Here is a 22,101-nt window from a genome sequence, read left to right on the forward strand (position 1 = left end):
TCTGGATACATGCCCAGGAGTGGGATTGCTGGATCATATGGTAGCTCTATTTTTAGTTTTTTAAGGAACCTCCATACTGTTCTTATGGTTGTTGTACCAACTTACATTCCCACCAACAGTGTAGAAGGATTCCCTTTTCTCCACACCTTCTCCAGCATTTATTGTTTGTAGACTTTTTGATGATGGCTATTCTGACTGGTGTGAGGTAACACCACATTGTAGTTGTGATTTGCATTTCTCTGATAATTAGTGATGTTCAGCGTCTTTTCATGTGCTTTGGGCTATCTGTATGTCTTCTTTGGAGGAATGTTTGTTGAGATCTTATGCCGATTTTTTTGATTGGGTTTTTTTTTTTTTTTTTTGAAATAGAGCTGCATGAGCTGTTTGTATAATTTGGGGATTAATCGCTTGTTGGTCGCATTGTTTGCAAATATTTTCTCCCATTCTGAGGGTTGTCTTTTCATCTTGTTTATGCTTTCCTTTGCTGTGCAGAAGCTTTTAAGTTTAATTAGGTCCCATTTGTTTATTTTTGTTTTTATTTTCGTTACTCTAGGAGGTGGATCAAAAAAGATATTCCTGTGGTTTATGTCAAAGAGTGTTCTTCCTATATTTTCCTCTACAAGTTTTATAGTATCGAGTCTTACATTTAGGTCTTTAAGCAATTTTGAGTTTATCTTTGTGTATGGTGTTAGAGAACATTCTAATTTAATTCTTTTACATGTAGTTGTCCAGTTTTCCCAGCACCACTTATTGAAGAGACTGTCTTTTCTCCATTGTATATTCTTGCTTCTTTTGTTGTAGATTAATTGACCATAGGTGTGTGGGTTTATTTCTATGGTTTCTATCCTGCTCCACTGATCTTTATTTCTGTTTTTGTGCCAGTACCATACTGTTTTTATTACCATAACCTTGTAGTATAGTCTGAAGCCGGGGCATCTGATTCCTCCAGCTCCATTTTTCTTCCTCAGAATTGCTTTGGCTATTCGGGGTCTTTTGTGTTTCCATATAAATTTACAGATTTGTTGTTCTAGTTGTGTGAAAAATGCCATTGGTAATTTGATAGGGATTGCATTGAACCTGTACATTGCTTTGGGTAGTATAGTCATTTTGACAATATTGATTCTTCCTATCCAAGAGCATGGTATATCTTTCTGTCTATTTGTGTCATCTTTGATTTCTTTCATCAGTGTCTTATAGTTTTCAGAGTACCAGTCTTTTGTCTCCTTAGGTAGATTTATTCCTAAATATTTTATTCTTTTTGATGTGATGGTAAATGGGACTGTTTCCTTAATTTCTCTTTCTGATCTTTTGTTGTTAGTGTATAGGAATGCAAGAGATTTCTGTGTATTAATTTTGTATCCTGCAACTACTGAATTCATTGATGAGCTCTAGTAGTTTTCTGGTAGCATCTTTAGGATTTTCTATGTATAGTATCATGTCATCTGCAAACAGTGACAGTTTTACTTCTTCTTTTCCAATTTGGATTTCTTTTATTTCTTTTTCTTCTCTGATTGCCATGGCTAGGACTTCTAAAACTATGTTAAGTAAAAGTGGTGACAGTGGACATCCTTGCCTTGTTCCTGGTCTTAGAGGGAATGCTTTCAGTTTTTCACCATTGAGAATGATGTTTGCTATGGGTTTGTCATATATGGCCTCATTTTTGACTATTTTGAACATAGCTGCTATGAAAATTTTTGTTGAAGTATTTGTGTTTACATATATTTTTCTCTTGGGGAAATATCTAGGAGTAGAAATGCTTGGTCATATGATAAGTATACATTTAACTCAATAAGAAACTGACAAACTACTTTCCAAAGTGTTTACAGTATACTATTTCACATTCCCACCAACAACATACCAAAGTTGTAGTTGTTTCTCATCCTTGTCAACACTTGGTATTGCCGGTCTTTAAAATTTTAGCCATCATGTATGGGTATGTTGTGATATCTCATTACAGTTTTATTTTTCATTTTCCTGCTGTCTAGTGGTGTGGAGAATTTTTTATATGCTTCTTGACCATTTCTATATCTTGTTTTTAGAAGTTTCTGTTTTTGTTTTTGTTTTTTGCGGTACACGGGCCTCTCACTGTTGTGGCCTCTCCCGTTGCAGAGCACAGGCTCCGGATGCGCAGGCTCAGTGGCCATGGCTCACAGGCCCAGCCGCTCCACGGCATGTGGGATCTTCCCGGACCGGGGCATGGACCTGTGTCCCCTGCATCGGCAGGCGGACTCTCAACCACTGCATCACCAGGGAAGCCCTAGAAGTTTCTGTTTAAATATTTGACTCGTTAAAAAAACTAAATTGTTTGACTTCATATTGAGCTGGGAGAGTTCTTTATATATTCTGGGTACAAGTACTTTGTAAGATATATCAATTATGAATATTTTCTCCCAGACTGTGGCTTACCTTTTAATTTTCTCCGTGATATTTTCCAAAGAGCAAAAACTTTAATTTGCTGAAGTCTAATTTATTTATTTTCCTCTTATAGGTAGTGTTTTTTGTGTCCTGCCTAAGAAAAATTTGCTTTCCCCAATATCATGAAGAGGTCTGGTAAGTTGTGTCTTTCAAGACATTTGTTGATTTCATCTAAGTTTTCAGGTTTATTGGCCTAAGTTTGCTGAAAATACATCTTTAATATCATTAAAAACTGTGAAGGGCTAAGCTTTTACTCTACTTGTAAGTTAATGAGTTGCCTGCTACAGCTGCATGGATGCTGGCAGAAGACACAAGACCCTTGGGTCAGAGATGAAGGATAGTTTATTAGTTATAGCAGTAGCAGTAATTAGAGTATTAATACTTCTTTACCAGCTTCCAAAATCTAATTCCCATAGGGTGACGTAAAGAAGGCTGGATGACACTTGCACATGCAATGTGTTGTATTATACGAATCAAACACCAAGTTTAGGAAATTCAGAAGTTTTTTCTTGAGTGGTAATCATACCTGCCCTTTGTTCCAGAGGGAATCACTATCTGTATCTTCCAAGGCTGCAAGAAATCCCTAACCCTAACCCTGACCCTAACCAACCCAAACCCATCATTAGAGAGTTCATTAATTAGCCTAAAAGGTGCCAATTTAATATATTTAGTAAGTACTAATATAGCCCTTATTAGTTGCCAGACACTGATCTTAGCACTTTGTAAACATCAACTCATTTATTTCTCATAATGACCTTCAAGGTAGGCATAATTAGCATCCCTATTTTATAGGAGAAGGAAAAGAGGCACAGAGAACTTAAATAACTTGCTCAAGGTTATGTGGCTAGCAAGTGGCACAGCCAGATTTGAGCCCAGGCGATCTGACTCCAGAGCCTACATCCTCTAAGACTATACTGTGCTGCATCTGTTAGAAATAAATTTTTGTTGGTGAAATAAGCGGTATTTAAGATATGTTTGTTGACTAGAAATGATATGCAGATACCTCTATAAATGTTACATAAGAATATTATAACATAATATTATATATTAATAAGAATTAGGAAGGCCATCAGCCTAATAAAACCCTTAAAAAGCACTCAGTCCATTAAGTTCAGCACTCTACCACTTAATGGAAGATTCTGTTGTCTGCTGCAAGTAGAAGATTAGCTGATTCTGTTGCTGAAACATTTTCATGTCTGTAATGCTTGTGAGATACATGTTTGAATGTCTAAAGGACTTCCACCAAGCTCCAAGATTGTATGGCATTTTTAGTGCCTACTTACTAATAAATATTTGTATTTGTCACAATATTTGGCCCGAGATTTACTTTCATTATAGTATCCTACCTGTTAATAAGACTGTAGGTAGAGCTCTCATCTACTATTCATTTCCAGAGATTATAGACACCTACCATAAAGAACCAGAGAATTCTGAAGGTCTTAACAGGCTTAGATCAGTTAGCAATGCCAGGTTTGTCTGACTCCAATGACTTACGCTCTTGTACAGATTATAACTAGGTTATAATACTTTATTCTGTACTTCCTTTAGAAAAAGACAACTCATTATTTTGTTTTTGAAAGGGTAATACACACACATGGCAAAAAAGTTCAAACTGTACAAATGGCTAAGCATGAAATGAAGCTGCCCCAACCATGCCTATCTTTCAGTCCTCCTCTGCAGAAGAAACCACTGTCTTTATGTATTCTTCCAGAAGTATTCTGTGAGCATGTTAGCATATATTCTTGATCTATTTCTTAATTGTTCTTTATGTGTCATTTCATGTCCCCAAATACATTTTGTGTTCATTAATGGAAGACTTAAAATTTTTTTTCCACACTGCTCAATGTAGTTTCTGAACAACAACAAAAAAAGCATATTGCTGTTTTCTATTTGGGTAAAATGAATAATCAAGAGAAAACAGAGTTGGATTAAATTAAGGATTATATTCTGGTGTCCAAGTAGCTGAAAACTTCAGACTCATAAGTGAAATCATACACACACACACACACTCACACATACTAGAATGGTTAACTTTGAATAAGAAGGATGTCAATTTATACATTATGACTATAGACCAAATATCCCCAAACTTCAGTGGTTTTGGTTCCAAATGAGGCCATGCTTGCTTATATATTTATTTTGTTAGCTAGTTGATTTCCATCTGCACAACCTCTAGAGCTCCCCAGTCATTCTTGGGATTCACTTGTGTTCCTAACACCCCTCTTGTGCTATTCCATTTAATTCTCCCTGTTGAGAGACGCTGGTTGCAAGCTGCTTTCCAGTGGCCTCTGTGGGAAGGCTGCTTCTCTACCCAGCATACTTTCTTACTGTGCTCCCAAAGCTGCAACATCTCTGCCAAATCTGACTGAATTCCTCTCCATTTTTACGGCCACATTGGAGCCATGTTGTGTTATTTACAGAAACGATAAAATGCCCTTTCCCCAGCTCTGCCTTGGACATTGTTAACCTTGCACCAATCTCATGAAATTCCTTCTGCAAACAGCCACTTCAACTTTTCTCTGCAGCCCTTTTCTCTATGATAGCTCAGACTGAATCTTGGGGGCTGGCTGTAAAAAGGACTAGATATTATCCTGTGTCTTTGTTCCTCTCTGGACCCTGGAATCCACATATAAAACCATTCTTTTCTATCCCTATTTTCCATCTGGCTCCCACAAATGGATGCTGAAGCTGGGCGGTGTAGGGATGGGTGTTGCCAACCAAACACATCTGATCTCAGCTATGTAACATTTATTCTAGTTATTTAGTGGAAATATAGAACATGATTTACCAAAACGTGGCTTCACATTCTGTTTGATGACATTTAGAACTCTATATTTTGATGTTATATCTATAACATCAACGTTTTTCTTATTTTTTTCAGGGGAAGGATCTTTGAGTACTGGATTGTAAACAACTGTGTTTTGGTAGTTCACATATTAACTATTATGCTGAAATCAGTGGAGACATACTCTGAATACTGATTTGATAGAAATGCTTCACTGATTTTACTAGCGCTGAGCCAAATTCATTAACAGCCTGGATTCATTAGGAAGGCACCATTAATCCAAGGAAAATAAAAAAGATTAAATTCTTTTATTGTATTTTATAAAGCATTACACATTAATCAGAATTTAGTATGTTTGGTTTTGAGACTACTTCCATTTCATCTATGAATCTTACAGAGAACACATTTATTAGTTTACTTACCAAATATTTATTTGTTCTAGTCTCTGTGTTGAGTTTTGTAGGACTATGTGAGTTGCAGGATGGGATTTTAAAATCCTCACCCTTTCATAGGTAGAGTGCTTACCCTTCCTTCCTGGGGGTTCTGGCTTATTCCGTACTAGAATAATAAGAAATGGTAAAAATGGGAAAAAAGACAGAAATTCTTTACAATCAGAGCTATGCAATCAGATGAAGTGGCTTCATCTGGTTCTAGTCAGAGAGAGATAATTTCCCTTTGTTCCTTCTTTCTGCACACAAGACCAGGCTGAGGGGATGGAGAAGTGGAATTAGAGAGGAGGGGCAGGTGGGTAAGGAATCATGGGAGGAAGAGAGAAGGGGAGAAGGAGACAAGTAAAAGGGACTGCTTGACATTCTTCTGAACTGGACTCAGTAGGGACAGGCTGTGACTCCAGGGAAATGTAAAAGGCTCTTTTCACTGTCTCTAGAAGCTGGGTTTATTCCTGCTCTATCCTTAATACAATTTATTTTGGGGCAATGTGCTTATCAGCTGAGGCAGTGCTAAGGGATCTTAGGGGTCTTTAGAGCCATCAAAATCTGCATCAGAATCCCAAAGCCACCTAAGCAGCCTAAGTGAAAACAGTGTGCTAACCATGCAAATGCTGCTTCCCACGAAGTCTCCTATGTCCTCCCTGCTCCCACAGCCAGATTTCTAAACCCCTTCTTTATAGAAATTCTGGAGCCTACTGCTCTTGCCCTTCCAGCATTCAATGGCACAGCTAAAGGATTACACGGTATGAATAAAACACAGCCCCTTCCTTTCAGGAACAAATAATTTAGAAGAAAGAAATGACAGCTGAAATACAGCTGAAATAGCTAAAATAAAATCAGAAAGTAACCCTTGTTAACTTCTGTTGTATGCTAGGAACAGTGTTGAAAAAGAAGGCAGAGATTTGAAAATGTTGTGAGCTTGACTGATTTGAAGTCCGGGTCAAGGGGAAGGAGTAATTAAAACAACTCTAAAGTTTTGTATCAGGTTGATCTGAAAGTTAGTGATGTTGTTAATAGTTAGTGAGTTGGTGTCTGGGGGGAGAGCAAGAGGATCTCCACTCGGGAAATGTTGAGTTGAAGGAATGAAGGGACAGATTGGTGGAGATACAGGGCGGCATCTAAATGTTTGAGTATGGAGCTCAAAAGAGTGTTCTGAGCCAGAGGCATGGATTTGGTGTTACTGAATATGGTGAAACCTGAGCTCTGATTAGAATGGATGGTGTTACCGCAGAGAAGGGGCTGACTGTTATGTTTAGCAGGTTAGAGGAGGAAGAAAAGATACAATTGAAACATAAAAGAACAAATAAAGTTTTACCAAAGCCAAATGAGAAAAGAGAGAGAGAAGAGGGAAGGAATCGATTGTGTGAAATGTGGCTGAGAAGTTCAAAGGGATGAGTGTTCACGAAAGTCCACTAGACTTGATGACAAGGAGGTTATTGGTATCGGAAGAGTGGATGGGAAAATGGAACCAGACTGGGTTGGAATAAGGAGCGATGAGTAGGGAGGAAGTAGAAGGAGTGAGTGCAGATTTCAAAAGGATTGTTACAAGAATGAATATCTTGTGTGAACGCGTATGTTAAAACTTTGTATTATCTATATTTCAAAGCTCATCAGTGGAGCAAGGGGAGCAATTAAAAAGGTTCTTAAAAGCTGTAAAACAATAATTTGTCTATCAGAAGACAGTTGGAGTCAGAATTCTTTTTGTGGAGAGAAAAAGGTTAAATACTTTGTGTAAGGTCAACTAGTGATCAATGTATGAAGAACATTTTAAAAAAATGAGACAATGGTGTCTTGATCCTGTATGTGCCTTATCTGAATTGTTCTGAGATCTCAAAGGTATGTGCTATACCTTTAGGGGAAAGTAATTTTATATTATTTTATAACAGGGACAAAAAGGTAGTTTTGATATCCAGTTCCTTAATCCCAAATCAGCTAGCTAAACTATTCCTTTTCCAGAATTATATTTTAGAGAGTAGGTTTCCAAGGTCTTAACACTTATTAAGAAATAGATCTTGGTATAAATGAGGTCTTTTTTTTTTTTTCAAATACCTTAGATTTCTGGAAACAATTAGAAGACTAATGTAAAAGAAACTTAATTAGAAAAAGAAAAAAGTCCTAAATGTTTAGCTGCTCTTCTAGGTCTTCAAGTTGAATTGCAAATATAACTTGATGAGAAGAATCTAATTTGTCATAATTAGTTAGAAGACACTTAACATAGCTCTAGGAAAAATATAAACTAATTTAAAACATAGGAACACATATCAACCTCATGTATAGGGAATATTGATTTTAGTGAACTAGTTTTGGTGTCTTTAAAATCCTCCTCGTGAATTCTAATACTGCAATTAAGAGTAGGTCAAGAGTTGCAGAGGGCAAGACTATTTTTTTAGACTGACATCACATGGAGAGAGACCCTAGCTGGAAACAGTCTGAGAATTCTTCAAGAACAATTTTAAAGCAAATATAGTCTCACTCTTGAACTTTATAGCATATGAGAAAGCTATAGTACTCATATTAATCTTTTTTTTTTTTCCTCTAAGGACTAATTCAAAGCACTGAATAGATATGAAAAATGTCATTCCCCATGAATTTACAGTCCAGAATCTACAGGATTTTGAGTATACTTAATTCGGAAACATTTGCATTGCCCTATCACACAGAGATGACAGATATCTTAAAATATCAATTAATCATTTAATTATTTTTGCAGGGAGGCAGGGATTGGCTTTTTCCTCCAATATGCTACACTGGTGCAGGAAATTGTTAGTAAGGGGATCAGGTACCCTCTTTACTACGCTGTGACCTGGCAAGGTTCTTTTCTGACCATCAGTTTCTACATGTAAAAAATGAGGAAATGTGCATCTCACAGGATGGTTGTGAAGAGTAAATGAGAAAACAGATGTGTGGCTCCTGACTTAAAGCTCACCACTTTGGTGAGCATTTATTTCCTTTTAAAGTAAATAACTGTGCTATGCGTACAGGGAGATCAGCTCGGTGCTTTGTGACCACCTGGAGGGGTGGGATAGGGAGTGTGGGAGGGAAAAATAAATAAATAACTGAAAACAGAAATGCTAAATAACTTCACTTAGCCGAAGCTTTAATTAAACAGCCTACTTTGTGCCAGCACTGGAAACTTGTTCATGGATTTCTATTCCCCATGTGCCCTGTTGCTACGGAGTCCAAACTTTCTTTTTCACATAATAAAAGAGACTTCCCAGGTATTAGGTTGAACCATATGAAATTGCTGATATTCAACACTTTTGACCTATCAAAAAAACAACAGTTTCATATGATCCTATCTTATAATTCTGTTCAGACTATAAAGTCCAACTCAGATCCCAACAACCAATGTGAGATTGGAGAAGGAAAGCCCCCGGGACACAGCCATTTTTTCATGCCACATTACCTGTACCATTTATTTGGATACTTCTTGTATACTATTTTTTATTGTTGGCAATACTTTCATATGAATGCGTCTTGCTTTCACAAGTATTTTGTATATTCCTTGAAGGTGTTCATTGTCTATTCTCTACTATGGTACCTGGAATTATGCATTCCACATAATATTTGCTGGGTAAATTTTTTTATGATGCTAATAATAAAGAATAATTCATAATTATTGACCTGACTGCTCTGAGGACAAAAAATTTATACTGTGCTTTCTTCCAGCATTTAACCTTTTCATCCATGTGTCTAACATCAAAGAAGGAAATTTCTTTGGTTTTGAGGAGTCTTCTAGTGATAATATATGTAATGATAATGCTGTTCTTGATACACAAAAAAGTCTGCTACTGATCAGTAGTTCAGCACGAATCTTAGGCTGTTGTCCCACTAAAGGTCTTGGAGTCCTGTTAATCATTATGTTTTCCCTTTAGGTTCCACTTGGTTGGAGAGCTAGGAGAAGTAAGATGTTAGCTAAGGTGATGAGGAACCAGGTTAAATTAACTAGCCCACGTGGGGACTGATCCCTTGTTCTTGGTATGATTTATATTGTACTTTAATCAACAGACAAAGATGAGCACCAAATAAAGCTTATTTTGGAAACAAAAATGATATTTTTCTTGGGGATTCTAATCTCCTATCTTCAGCAAGAAATAGGGAGGGGGAATCAGGGTAGTTGTATGTCCCATAGGGCAGGAACTGGCAGAAAGATTCTCCCTTATGTAGAGTTAGGTTTGATAAAACTGAGGAAGGAAGCAGGCACAAATCAAGAGCTGAGCTTCAAAGTTAAAGGAAAAAGTCTAAGTGAGTCACCAACATGAGGAGAAGGGCTTAAGCCAGGGCATTGTTGAAGTTTGAGGGGGTCAGTGAACCACACACCTTTCTACTCTGGGTTGTTTTACTAGTAAATATGAACTTGAAATGTGACTGTCCCCAAGGTCTAAGTAGCTTCCTGCTCTTTCTCCCAGTGTATCAGACTGGTTTGGTTTAGGGCAGGCAGAGCAGCTGGGCACCTACCTGCAGGGCAACCCCTGTACTTCATGCAGCCTGGGAACAGGCTGATTATAAGAGAACAAGATGCACAGAGGAGGACAGGCCACCTACCTATGTAGAATACCTCCTCTTGCAATCTGAACCCCTAGTTATGTCACGTTTCTTCCTATGTGGAGAAGCCAGTGAGAGGTAGAGAGAGGGGAAGAAATTTCTCCTTAAAATTCAGTCAGTGTAACAGCTCCCAGTTTCAAGGCTGGCAAAAGTGTACGGCTAGGGGGAGAAACTGCCTTCCCCTCTCTCCAACCCAATGAGAATGAAGTTGAAGGATTGAGGAGAGAGGTTAAATATCAAACTGGCAGGCAGTCTGGACAAATGCCAGAGAGAGGGGGTTGGCTGCAGCCAGTACTTACGGGCTTCCTGAAGAATGAATGTGGGTACCTGGCCTCATAATAAGGGTCTGAGACAAAGCAGATGCCGGGAGTGTATTGGATTTTCACTTTGTTGTTTCAGCATCCCTTTAAGCTTAATGTCTTTAGTTTTCTGCTTCTGGCTGTGATGGAGTTATTGGTACAAGGATAGCCTCATGCCATAAACAGTCATGAAACCAGACAAGATCTATATGCCACTGCTTTTTAGAGTTTGGACAACAGGTAATGCAAGACCATGATCCCTGAAAGAAGGGACACTCACAAGATAAGCCCCATGCTTGACCTGGTTGTCTGCCTGGGAAACATTTCCCAGTCACAGCAGAGGATGCTGGAATTCGCATTGGTTATTTGCTGAAGAGATAAAGATTAGAGTTCAAGACAGCAGAAGCAGGTGGAATATGTGGGTACTGGAGAGGAAAAAGCGAACCTTAAAATGTGTACGGAAGTTCCCCATACATACCTTGGCTGAGGACTGGGCTGCATATGTGTCAGGAGAGACTACTCAAGGCTTACTAAAGAGCTGAGACTTGCAGTTGTGGGGATGAAAGTGGAACAGAGATGCTGGAGGTTGAGCAGTGCTGGAAACATTAGAGTTCCAACCCAGCTGTGGGGAGAAATCTAGTTAACATCTCACTAATATTTGTTAAAATCCAGTTAAGATACTAGAAAACCCCTAAGGACCACATCCTAAAGTAAAACCTATGGGAGACAGTGTTTAGAAGTTGAATTTTGCCAACTTAGAGGGGCTTGGAAAACACCTTGTGACTTCTACAGATCCTTCCTAATGAAGTATAAAACCAAAGCCCACAAGGTTTTCATATAAGGTTCAAGGTAATCATTAAGTAATTGAACTGCCTAAGAAAACAAGTCAACTCTTCAAGGGAAGATAACAGAATTCAGAGTCTTTACAGTAATTTATCCACAATATTGAATGATTAAAAAAACCCATTATTATAAATTAAAAAAAAAAACAAAAAAACAAAATGTGGTCCATAACCAGGAAAAAAGTTTAATAAAAGCCAACTCCAAGATGGCTCATGTGTTGAATTTAATAGACAAAGACTTTAAATTGATTATTATGAATATATTCAAAGAAGGAAGGGAAAATATTATCTCTTTAACAGCAGATAGGAAATCTTAGCAGAGGATTTTAAACTTTAAAGAAGAACCAAATGGAAATTCTTGAACTGAAAACTAAATTTTCAATGGAAAATTCACTGGATGGTCTTAACAGTAGATTGGAGATGGCAGAAGAAAGTTTATCTTCAAAATGAAAATTCACCCAAATCAGCTTTGGTTGAAATTTCCTCAGTGATCTATGCTAAAAAGTTTGGAATTTTTTGGAGGTAATTTACTCTTTTATTAATTGTACTCAGTCAGTCTCTAGGGCCTATTGATCTTTTCTTTACAATATTTTTCTTATGGGCCCTTGTCTCTTTATTTCTATTTTTACTTCCCTAGTTCAAGGTATCATACTCATGTGTCTAGATTACTGCTGTAGCCTAACATTCTGGTCTCTAATCCTTTTAGTCCATTTTTCAGTCCATCTAGTCTTACTGCTTTAATTGTTTAGTCATTCAACAAATTTTTATGAATGCTTTTTATATGCTTCTGATATGCATCTCTGTTCGGTTCTGAAATCTTTAATAGTTCCAATTTTCCTTCAATAGGAAGCTAAATCCTTTGGGATTTCAGGATCCTCTATATTCACTTCTTCATCCTCCATTAATCATTCCAGTCATATTTCCGCTTGTCATAAATACCGTAGTAAACTTTTGGCCAACCACTAATGGAACGCTCTTAACTATGGGCAATCCCCCACCTTATGAAGCAGGGCTATACCTCTGCTGTAGAAACTGCAGATGCCAGACAGTCACTTTTCCTGCCTTCCTTGCAGTGTCATCATATGTCATAGCATATGATCTAGGTTCTCTCCTTTGGACACAGTTCTCCCAGACTTTGAATCATAAGGTAGAGACACAGAGCGATAGGGCCCTCACAGAATGCACTGTGATATGCCGTGGCAGTGGCAGCACCCACCCACTTTCCAGAGGCATCAGTGACAGTATCTGGGGTCAACAATGCAAACTGAGGTGTCTGTGTCCATCAGTGGCTGCACTAGAATCTTCTAGACCAGTCCTGCATTACAATTTTGGTCATTGACTCTGGCCGCTTAACCTCTAAACCTAGCTCTGTAGATTTTTGTGATGTGTCTGAATCCTTAAAATAGCCAGATTTGTTTTTTTTCACTGCATATGGCTAAGAATTTTGACTGAACACATATAACATACTCTACCCTAGACAGGTCAATCTTCCCATCCCAAGAGCATGCCAGGCTCCTCCTGGTCTGCCTGCTCTGCCGGGGTCATTGTAATCACTAGGAATTCCTCTATTTTCCTGTGTCTCTGTTTAAATCTTGCATACCTCCATGCTCCACTGTTTCAAAGAGATTTTTTTCCTGACTTTCCTAGACCTGAATAATCATTCTCTCCTCTATAGTTCACATCTTAGCCCTAGGTTATATACAGGTTTCTGCTCTTCACTAATTTTAAATATATATTAATTTTCATTGTTTACTGAAGAGACTACAATGCATGCCCCAGACGCCTGTATCCTCCTCTTGCTTAGCACTGTGTTCAGAAAATTGTAGTCATTCACTGTGTCTTAAAAGGATGATGAAATTCATGAAAGACTTTGCTTTTATTTAGTATTTCGTAAGTAGCAATAATACCCAGGATAATGTTAAAATATGACAGCCTTTGTGCAGGAAGATAGCACTATTGACTGATTGAAACCATCTGACATGAGCATGTTCAGTTTCTTCCCTTCCCATCACAATATTTCCTGAAGGCTAATCTTTCTTCTCATTATTCTTGCCTCAGAGAAAGAAGTGCGACTCTTTTTACCTTGACCCTCTTCCAACTCTTTTGAAATCTTATTCTATTAATCTGTTTCTTGCCTATATTCTTTTTTCCTTGGGACTGCTTTCCTGTACTAAAACAACAAAAGCTCTCACAGTCTAGTTCTCTCTTCTATTACCTTCAAAGTTGCTTAATCCTTTCTGTCTTTTCATGACCAGATTTACTAACACAATGATCTTGCAGAATACGGCACCTTGCAAGACAGATTTTTTTCCTCACCACTTTGTTGAAGCTGCTTGCTTTCTTTCTTTTCTTTTCTTTTTTTTTTTGATGTGGACCATTTTTAAAGTCTTTATTGAATTTGTTACACTATTGCTTCTGTTTTTATGTTTTGTTTTTTTGGGCACGAGGCATGTGGGATCTTAGCCCCCACCAGGGATCGAACCCACACCCCTTGCATTGGAAGGCAAAGTCTTAACCACTGGACCACCAAGGAAGTCCCTGAAGCTGCCTTCTGGATGGTTCCCCAGAATCCTGGTCTATCAGTCAGTATGGGCTCAATCTTAGCCACTTAAAACCGCAAAGGTTAGCCTCCCATGCATGCTATACAGATGACCGCTGCAACATTGGGGGTGGCCTGGGGATGCTGCCCCATGACAGCTTCACTCTGAGATCCAGGCTGATGAAGCAGCCTGTATCTGGAACGTTGCAGGTTGCCTTGGCAAAGGAAGAGAATTCCACAGGGTTTTGTACTCGCAAATTACATTTTCTCACCTGGAAATGAGACGTCACTTTTGCTCAAACTGATTGGCCAGAACTAGTCACATGGCCCCATCTAAAGGGGTCAATTGAGGAAGTATAAACTCACATGTGCTCAGAGGAAGAATGGAAATGTATTCAGTGAACTACCAGGTCTCCTTATTATCAAATCAAATAGATTTTTCTCTCTCTTCGTTCTCCTTTTTTTCTGTAGCATTTGATATTATTGACTTACCCCTTCTTACAATTATGGATCTTCCTCAACTTACAAAGGGATTACCTCCTGATAAATTCATCAAAAATTGAAAATATTTTAAGTTGAAAATGCATTTTAATACACCTAATCTACCGGACATCATGGCTTAGCTAGCCTACCTTAAATGTGTTCAGCACTTACATCAGCCTGCAGTTGGGCAAAATCTAACACAAAGCCCATTTCATAATAAAGTGTTGGATATTTCATGTAATTTATTGAATATTCTACTGAAAGTGAAAAACAGAATGATTGTCTGGGTACAGAGGGTTATAAATGTATCAGTTATTTATCCTTGTGATCACATGGCTGACTGGCAGCTGAGGTTCGCCGCCTCTGCCCAGCATCACGAGAGAGTATCGTACTGCATGTCGCTAGCCTGGGAGAAGATCGATAATGAAAATTCTAAGTACGGTCTCTATAGATGCAAATTGCTTCCGCACCATCATAAAGTAGAAAAAAATCATAAGTTGGGGGCATGTTTAAAGCCTGCTGTATGAATCCGACTATTTTCCCAGTACTTCAAACTCAGTATATATAGACACAAATTCATCATCATCATTTGCCTTTCTGACTCTTCCTGGCTAATTCCATCCCTTTTATTTCTGTTCTTTATTTCTGTTTGTGGTACTACCATTCCCCTATCACTGGATTTTGAATCCTTATATATTTTTAATTTCCTTTCCTTCAATCATTTCTTCCATCTGATCCATTGCCAAATCCTGGCGATTTCTATTTTCCTAGTATTTTCTGAATCTGTTTCCATTCTCACTAAGATCTTGGATACAACAGTCAAAAAAGCCTCATTGTCTCTGCTTTTGTCCCAATCCCCGCTCTCCAAGGTGTCCCATGCCACCACCAATGTAGTCTCAGAGTTCTAATCAGGTTGTTGCTATATTAAAAAAATCTAATATTTCTGTTTCTTAGAAGATAGAGTGTAAATTATTTATTTGGTATTCAAGGCCCTCTTTTATCTAGTTTTGACCTATTTTCTAGACTTTTCTCTCAATTTTTCCTGTAAGCCCCAGACCAAATTTTATTTTTTTCATTAAGTCACTTTTGGTCACACTAGCTGAATATGAACTCTCTGTCTTTTGTAAGACTATGAAGCCTTTTAAATTTCATGGTTTAGCATACACCTTATTATGCCTATTAATTACTTTTTGCTTGTATTGTAGTTTCTTTTTATATGTCTCAGCCTCAATATTTGACTTTATTTCTTTGTTGGGCAGAACCTCTTCTGAAATTGAATGGCAGATTGTAAACTGCTCTACCCACCTTAGTTTTCTTCCGATCCACCACTTACCTGGCACATTACATTGCACAGGGCAGATGTGGGATATTTATTGCTGAATGAATGACCCACTAATTTTTCTCCATTCTCTAAGCAGTGATGGGGACTTTCCTTGAGCTATGCGCACTCTTTCTCTTAATATTCTCTTGAGCTCACTGGCATGTTTATCACATGGCTGGCTGGGTTTAGAGGTTTAATCTGCATCTGTGGAATGGTGGTTTTGTGTAAGTGAAGTTAATTGGCTCATGCAGAGATTGAATCCACAACCTTGGCCTCATTAGCACCTTGTTCTAATCAGTTGGGCTTTCTGGCCCAACGCTGTAAATTGTCCACAAAGACAAAAATATAGATAAGTTTTAACCAGGCTCATGTTTTTCCCTTTGTATATGGCAGAGGTGAAAATTAGTTGCCTATTGAGCTTGGACAACTGGTTTAAATTGAACAGTGGAATTAATAAATGCAATTTTGAATGAATGAATGAATGAATTTAATTGGGTCAGAATAGGCTAATTAAAAGCAATGGAGCAGATTGAGCCTTTGAAATACATAAGAAAGACACCTTCATGTGATGTTTTGTACTTTGCCCACTTCAAAAAATGCCAGACAACTACTCAGTGGGACTTTAACATTTTTGAAGAAACTGCCTAAATGCCCCAAAGTGGTCCAGTGCAGCAAGAAACTTCTCCAAAGCCCTAACTTGCAAGCTTTCGGTGGGGCAAACTTGAAAGCAGCTGCAGCTTGGTCATGTTGGCTTGGGGCCAGTCTAGAGCCACAACTGTGAAGGGCAGCTTTGCTGGGGGACTTTGTGGCAGTATTAACATGGCAGCGCTTTAAAGGTAATGGGCTCACGCTCTGATGCGGAGGGCCATGGCTGACTTGTCTGTAATCTCTTGCTTTGTCTATTCACGGGAGACAGTCCAGAGCTGTCAGAGGGCCAACTCACAACTCACCCCCAAAATCAGAGGGTAGAAGCCCACACAAGGGACCAGGCACCTGGTCTGAGTTAAATGGATTTGAAAAAACCCTTCTATTATTTATTTGCCTCCTGTGTATTTCAAACTATATTTATATCATTGTCTTGAAACAGCTCATTAACTAATACCCTTAGTTGAAATTTTAAATATTTATCATGGATACATTAGTTTGTTTATTTATATGCCACCTTGTTACTGATTTAAGGTGGAACTGGGAATACATGTCTAAATTTGACATAGTATTAATTTTGCTTTAGGATAATAATTGCCAATTTTCTCCTCATGTACTTGAAAGATTGAGGATTGATGTATTTGAAGTAATTTTGTTCTGAATGGGGAGCTCTGAGGGCATCATCACTATCTCTGAAGTATGAACTTGTATATTCAAGGGCCCTTTTAACACGTCTGAGAAGTTTGTGATAGGAAAATGTTCATTAAGCCCAGGCCTTGGGGGAAAAGGTCAGGCTAGGCTATTGAGTGAAAACATTTAAAAGGGGTCATGCCGTCTCAATGACATCAAAATAATTGGCAGAAAGTACTCTTGAAAAGAAGTTTTGCTGAAAACTTTGAAATGCGGCCAGGGAGATGAATGTCTTTCCTTGTTTCCTATAATGAGCAGTTTAAGAAGAGTTTGATAACTACACTGCCTTGACTATAGTTTCTTTGTTATTAGTTTATTTTTCCTGATTATAAAAGTAATCAATGTTCGGTGTAGAAAAATGAGATGTTGCTAAACTAATTGCAAATAAAATGCTGAAATAAGCTTAAGAGGAAAATGAAATCAGACAAAGCTTAATAGCTTTTAATACTGTATCCTTTATACTAAGTGCATCAAAAGAGTATTAGGAAGAAAGCTTATGATTTAAAGGGAAAGAGTCAAAATTTGACCACAACAGACCTTCCCTCCTGAAATCTCTACTGGCTGGTATTGATTCCATTTAGAACCGGCAGTTGACAACAAGTCTAAACAGCAAGTCTAAAAGAGGTTAGAATAAAAGGCTTTGCCCGAACAGTAGTTTTCACTGAAAATAGTGAGGTCTTTGTCTTTTCTTTCCTTAGAACTCACTTCTAAATTGCAGTGAAACACTGCTAATGCACCTGTATTTGCAGTGAGATGTATAGCTCAGTGTAAGAAAAGTAAGATAAAGAAAAATAATAGTTCTTTGGGTAACAAGCGCAAATGAACGAGTTTATTACCTAATGAATGTTGTTTAAGAGAATGTCAGGAGTGGATTGTTTCTGTGACTTTAATGGGAATTCATCTTTGAGGTGCTTTCAAGTAGTGAAACTAAGACTTCTTTGTTTTGTGATCAAAATAAAACCAAAATTTGCAGGTGCAATAGAGTATGTAGTTAGACTTTGCTTTATCTCATAAATGAGAGGAGCTTCTGAGCATTTTCTCTTTTCCTTAAGGTAGCTTTCGGACTGAAAGTTTAGAGTAAAACAGTCGTGTGATGAAGTAGAAACAATTTACATGAGGTAAATGTTGGTTCCGGAGTAATTCTATTAGCAAGACTTTCACATAATCAGAAACTCTTAAACTAGAGCTCGGGCCCTGCTATGGTCTAAATGTGATTAAAACTATGCTAGGGTACACCTTAAGAGGCTGGGCCAGTTGTGGTTGATGATTTACCCTCTTCTAAATAATTGTTGAGCAAATATCGTCAGTTGACCTGGGAACCAAGATTGGTCAGATTCCCAGCATATATCTAGATTGTAATCAATTTCCGGCTCTTTGTATTAAGGAAGAAGCTTTGGTGTTTTTGTTTACCTTAGTAGCTGCTTCCTGTTTATAGAAGGCCACTTTTTAAAGCCATAACTTGTATCTGGCTAAAATTTATTTGGATGAAAACAACATCTGTACATAATGAATAATCTGTATGGCACAAACAAGATAATTGGTGTCAGATGATTAGCTCTCAGATCGGTTTTTATAAATGTAGTAACTTAACAGAGGGTAACTTTGGACTGCTAAACATAAACAGGCATACAAAACAACAAAGACAAAAACAGTTAAGCATCTATAAAACAGAGAGCAAGCAGGTCTGCGTGTAATAAGCCACAGATTGCTCTGTAAACAGAGCAATCGTTTACAGCATAATTATCTGATAGTCATATTTGTCAAGTTTCTAGTGAGAAATATCTCACTTTAAAATAACTTGGGGCCTCCCTGGTGGCGCAAGTGGTTGAGAGTCCGCCTGCCGATGCAGGGAATACGGGTTCGTGCCCCGGTCTGGGAGGATCCCATATGCCGCGGAGCGGCTGGGCCCGTGAGCCATGGCCGGTGGGCCTGCGCATCCGGAGCCTGTGCTCCGCAACGGGGGAGGCCACAACAGTGAGAGGCCCGCATACCGCAAAAAGAAAAAAAAAAAAATAAAAAAATAAAAAATAAAATAACTTGTACAGTTTGGCTGAAATATATATGAATTTCAGAAAAGGTGTTACTATGCAATTAGCTCATTGTCTACCCTGGTGATAAACTCTTCAAAGTGGCCCTAGGAGGTCTACTCTGGTAGGATGAGGTTTAAACTATTTCACACAGCCAAAAAGGCTCTGCGTGGCTTGGCCTCTGCCTTATGATTCTGGCTTCCTTTTTCCAGGGGGCTTCCCTTAAACTTGTTTCTTTGTCTAGCTAAATCCTACATTTTTCTTAAGAAAAAATTTCCCTGCTCCTCTGGGAAATGTTTTCTTGTCTTTTTGCCCACGTGGCACTATTCAGCCATAGTGGTTATTACTAAAATTTCTATATGGTAGCTACATTACACTGGGGTCATAAAATGCTTGTTTATTCCTTCCAGAGTGTGCATGTCAGCTAGAGAGTTAAGGTTACAACTCTATACACATAGTTTTCTGGTATTTTATTCTCAGAAGGAAGACATTAGAGAAAGGATAAGTGAATACAGTAACTCTGAACTACTCTTGTTAGTTATGTAGCCCGAAGAAGGAGATTTGGGGAAGGATAAGAGAAACTAACCTTCATTTTAAAGCTTCTTTTAGAGTGGTATTTTTAGAAACCTTGTCGATCCAGCCTTTTCCCTTAGAAATATCGCCAGCACTTAATGAAAACTCGACTAGGGTGGTGAAAAACTGCTAGATTATGTTTTTTTCCCTAGGAACGGAGTATTTAACTTTGAGATCTCATTTTTCCTTCCATTTCTTTGGGGAATTCATAGATTTCCATAGATTTTTCTTCTCAATTTTAATGTTAAATCATTTTTCTAATACTGTAGAATTTTTTAACATGTTTATTGGAGTATAATTGCTTTACAATGGTGTGTGAGTTTCTGCTTTATAACAAAGTGAATCAGCTATACATATACATATATCCCCATATCTCCTCCCTCTTGTGTCTCCCTCCCACCCTCCCTATCCCACCCCTCTAGGTGGACACAGAGCAACAAGCTGATCTCCCTGTGCTATGCGGCTGCTTCCCACTAGCTATCTGTTTCACATTTGGTAGTGTATATATGTCCATGCCACTCTCTCACTTTGTCACAGCTTACCCTTCCTCCTCCCCATGTCCTCAAGTCCATTCTCTACGTCTGCCTCTTTATTCCTGTCCTACCTGTAGAATTCTTCTTAAACCCTCAAGAAGAGAGTCTGTTGCTTGCACTGTACTATTTAACCATTACAAACTCATGTAGGAAAATATCTCTGGATTACTAGTTCAAGAGGCAATATATGTCCATATCACTGTCATCTGCTTTTAGCTATTTAGTTACAGCCTTTGACAGCATTAAAAAATAAAACATTGATTCCCCCCCCCACCCCGTTTTGGAAAGGGTTGGAGGGTGAAGGAGGGAGGGAGAAGTGGAATTTTGGAGCAAGTTCAATCAGTGAAGTCTTTCAGCAGCAATTCTTTTCCTATATGCTTTTAAGGCTTCTCATATAATACTCCCTCTTACAGGAGGAGGAAGGGATGGCTTGAAATTCTGTTAAATTCTGCATGGAAGTTAGTGGAAGGGGCCAAAAAGAAAAGGCACAGACTTCTTTTCTTTATGGCCTTTAACACTGTAAAAAAATGACAACAATATCATATACTATGTTTATAGGGCCGGTTTTTTACAAAGCACTTTGTCTCACCTTATCTCATCTGATAGGGAAGGAACATCAGGTCTAAAAGTAAGTGTCTCAAAATGTTTATTTGTTTCTCATAAGAGTTTAAAAACTATTATATAATTTGCAGTTATTAAAAAACCTAGCTTATAGGTCACTTGTCCCAAAGTATACATTCCCTGGAAATAAGAAATACTCCCATGGGCTTCCCTGGTGGCGCAGTGGTTGAGAGTCCGCCTGCCGATGCAGGGGACACGGGTTCGTGTCCCGGTCCGGGAAGATCCCACATGCTGTGGAGCGGCTGGGCCCGTGAGCCATGGCCGCTGAGCCTGCGCGTCCGGAGCCTGTGCTCCGCAGCGGGAGAGGCCACAACGGTGAGAGGCCCTCGTACCGCAAAAAAAAAAAAAAAAAAAGAAGTACCCCCATGACAGTTTTTTTTTCCTGTCTTCAAAGAACTTAAAATTCTAACAAATAATGACTTACCTTCAAAGACTATTTTATATCCAAGAAACTGAAGCAGATGTTTTGTAGGGAAATTTGTAGAAAAATGTAAGCCCCATAGTGGGAACTGGAAATCTTACTTTACTTCATTTATTCATTAGCTGCACATGAAGAACTTAGTGCTTAGCTTACTAAGCACTGTGTCACCAAGGCTTGAGACCCAGTTTTTGCTATCGGGGTCTTAGGAACTAGCACAGAGAGACCGATAGACATCTGTGATGGTGTTATTTTGAAATGTTTAATTACTGTTATATGTTGTACATTATAAGGAAAAATTGTGAAAAACCTTTAAATGGGCAAATATCGTGTGTCGTGTATCCACTTGCTATAAAATGTGCTGTTATTATAGCATAGTCAATTTATTTAGAATCTGACAGTTTGCTCTTTATTTTTTTGTTTTGTTTTGTTTTTTCCGTACGCGGGCCTCTCACTGTTGTGGCCTCTCCCGTTGCGGAGCACAGGCTCCGGATGCGCAGGCTCAGCGGCCATGGCTCACGGGCCCAGCCGCTCCGCGGCATATGGGATCCTCCCAGACCGGGGCACGAACCCGTATCCCCTGCATCGGCAGGCGGACTCTCAACCACTGCGCCACCAGGGAGGCCCATGACAGTTTGCTCTTTAGAACTTCAGGATTTTCCATCCATCCATCCATCCATTTAATTAACAAATATTTATTCAGTGCCTTCCATGTACTAAGTACTGTTCTGGGCCCTCATGATACAAGCCGTGAATAAAATAGAAAAAGCCCTTCTCCTATGGTGCTCACGTTCTGATGGCTAAGGCCTTAAAAAAAATGCATATGTAAAATATATAAAAGATTAGATAGTGATGTGTGTAAAGGAGAAAAAAACTACAAGGAATGAGGTTAGGAAGTGTGTGTGTGTGTGTGTGT

The sequence above is a fragment of the Mesoplodon mirus genome (genome assembly GCF_964341445.2).
Source record: "Mesoplodon mirus genome assembly, chromosome: 11".
Classification (NCBI taxonomy): Eukaryota; Metazoa; Chordata; class Mammalia; order Artiodactyla; family Ziphiidae; genus Mesoplodon; species Mesoplodon mirus.